This window comes from Bidens hawaiensis, unplaced genomic scaffold (assembly GCF_021521415.1).
Source record: "Bidens hawaiensis isolate Kalapana, Puna unplaced genomic scaffold, B.hawaiensis_p1.1 tig00056919_1, whole genome shotgun sequence".
Lineage (NCBI taxonomy): Eukaryota > Viridiplantae > Streptophyta > Magnoliopsida > Asterales > Asteraceae > Bidens > Bidens hawaiensis.
In genome coordinates this window covers 73,066-76,483 of record NW_027500261.1, presented here as the reverse complement: position 1 = coordinate 76,483, position 3,418 = coordinate 73,066, and positions in this window count along the sequence as shown.

Here is a 3,418-nt window from a genome sequence, read left to right as displayed (position 1 = left end):
GACAGTAAGGAATTTTATAAAAATATTTCCAGAATTAATTTTTATATTTAACATTTATTTATCTATTTTTAAACGTCATTTAAACACCAAATATGTCGAAAATACCAAATGACTTTAGAAAAATCCCAAATTTTTCTGAGATGACTCTTGCCATCCATAAAGTTCCCAGTAATTTTTACAGAACCAAAAACTCATTTTTCATGCCATTTTCACCAAAACCGAGCTAGAAAACCCTAGAACTCGTTTTACCGAAAAGCCTACTTAGACTTCTCCAATGGACCTGAAATTTTGTGTGTGACTTTTATATGTTATAAAAAGCTTATCTAAATTTGTCCAGAATTTTTCATGATGTTTAGCTATTTTTCACCATTTTTAGCCAAAACCGAGCATTAAATTCACCAAATATTCATCCTTTATCCAAAAATTACCAGAATTTCACAGATCTCATATTTTCATGTGTAGATCATCTCTGTGAAATTTCATGACTCAACTCTAAGTCTACCACAATCTGTCCAAATCTTACAAATCATACGAAAAACCGAACTACCTTGTGTTTCTAGCTTTAGATCGCAAAGATCTTGCTTTCTAGCCTTTGCTAGCAACTAGATACAACACCTACAAGCACAACAACACCACACCAAGCAATTTATACCCACAATCAAGCCATTTCTTTCATGGTTTCGGTTAAGATATCAAAACAAAGATTTTAACCGTAAAAATTCGTTTTTGACTCTTTTAACTCCTTTCTTGGACCAAGATCCCTTGTATAACTTGTATACATCACTTGATCATGCAAGAATCGGTTTCATCTCGGGTTTTCACCCATTTTTCACTTGAAACCTCATTTTCTCATGATTTCGGAATTAAAAAGCAAGATCAAACCATAATAACACGTTTATACCTTGTGGATCTTCTTAAAAATCAAAGGTTTTGGTTGAATGTGTAAAGGGTTGAGAGGATTTGGAGAGTTGGGATGTAGAAAAAAGAAAATGAAGTGTGTGTGTGTGACCCATGGACCGATCGGTTCATGTATGTGTGGGGGGGGCCCACATCTCAAACCATGGCCACACATTTGGATTGTGTAATCCGGATAATGTTGTGGATAATCTGGTTCAGTTCGTTTTTTCGGTTAAACACTTAATTCGGCTTAAAACGAGGCCAAAACGGTCGTTTTTCGGCATAAAATTTAAATTTATATAAAACCGATTTAAAAACTTTAAAAACTTAAACCATGACATTTATTAACTTAACACATCATATTGTCGGTAATTGTGCATCTTTTTCGGCTTGATCGATCGTCTCTTGCTTGGTTTGATGTTAAAGGTTTCGTTTATCGTACCGACGTACTAATAAATCGAAATCCTTTTTCTGTGCTATAATTCACTTATCCCGAAGCTTTAATACTTCGTACACATCACTAAACATTTTATATTTCGTCTATAATGTAATCCCCGATTCGTTCGGGTTTCAATAATCGTTCATCGATTAATCGTAATTTCAATACGACTAGCTGTATATTCGAGTATAATTCGTACTGTGAATCTTATATACTCGTATAAACACATTATAATTCATATATTCGGTATTAAATAACACGTAAATAGTATATTCCGGCTAGGGTATACCTGAATTTGCCGGAATCGTTACATTCTCCCCCCGTTATAAAAATTTCGTCCTCGAAATTTTACGCGTCAACTACTTCCTTTTGAGGAAATAGGTGGGGGTATTTCTTCCGAAATTCGTCCTTTCGTTCCCATGTATATTCTGGGCCTCGTTGCGAGTTCCATCTAACTTTGACCAACGAGATCTTATTGTGTCTAAGTTGCTTGATTTTCCCGTCCACTATTTCTATGGGTTCCTCTACGAAATTAAGCTTATCACTTATTTGGACACCCTCTAAGGGTAACACCGATGTCTCATCCGACAGACACCTTTTCAAGTTCGACACGTGAAACACATTGTGAACTGCACTCAGTTAATCAGGCAGTTCTAATCGGTATGCTACAGGACCGATTCTTGCAGTAATGTCGAATGGTCCAATGTATCTAGGGGCTAACTTCCCCACCTTTCCAAATCTGACTACTCCTTTCCTAGGTGATACTTTCAAATACACTTTATCACCTTTCTCAAATGATAACGGCTTTCTACGGGTATCGGCATAACTCTTCTGCCGATCCCGTGCGGCCTTCAGATTGTTCTTAATTTCAAGGATTTTGCTGGTCGTTTCCTGGACCAGATCTGATCTAATAACCTGTGTGTCGCCCACTTCAGTCCAGCAGAGTGGTGATCGGCACTTCCGTCCATACAATGCTTCATACGGTGCTGCTTTTATACTGCTATGGTAACTGTTATTATAGGAAAATTCAACGAGCGGGAGATGTTGATCCCAATTTCCCTTAAAATCCAGTACGCATGCACGAAGCAAATCCTCCAGGGTTTGAATGGTCCTCTCAGACTGACCGTCGGTCTGAGGGTGGTAAGCTGTGCTTAGATTAATACGCGTTCCCAGCGCTTCTTGCACAGCTTGCCAAAGCTTGGAGGTGAAATGGCTATCCCGATCGGAGATGATTGAGATGGGTATCCCATGACGAGACACAATTTCATTTATATAAATCTGCGCAAGTCTCTCTGTGTTATAATTATTTCTAATCGGGATAAAATGTGCTGTTTTGGTTAATCGATCCACGATTACCCAAATTGCATCATGTCCTCGGGACGTCTTGGGGAGATGTGTCACAAAATCCATCGTGATCTGCTCCCACTTCCATTCAGGAATTTCCGGTTGTTGTAACATCCCCGAGGGTTTCTGGTGCTCCGCCTTAACCCTCGCACACGTCGTACACTTGCCGACGTAGGTGGCTATATCCTTTTTCATACCCGGCCACCAGTAGAACTCCTTCACATCCTTGTACATCTTATCCGATCCCGGATGTATGGAATATTTCGATTTATGCGCTTCGTCCATGATTAATTCACGAAGGTCATGGAGGGTCGGGATCAAAATCCGATTTTTGAAATAGAGAATTTCGTCCTCGCGCCGTTCGAAATTCTTCTCATTACCATAAAGTCCTTCTTTTTCCATTTGTTCCTCTTTCAACGCCTCGCGTTGAGCGACTCGAATCAAATCCGAAAGGTTCGACTGGACTATCATCCCCAACGCTCGCACTCGTAATGGCTTAACCTGATCCTTCCTACTCAAGGCATCGGCTACGACGTTAGCTTTGCCGGGGTGATAACGGATGTCACAGTCATAGTCGCTTAATAACTCGACCCATCTTCGTTGCCTCATATTTAGTTCTTTCTGATCGAATATGTGTTGCAAACTTTTATGATCGGTGAAGATGGTGCACTTTGTACCGTAGAGATAATGTCTCCAGATTTTAAGTGCGAAGATAACTGCTCCCAGTTCTAAGTCATG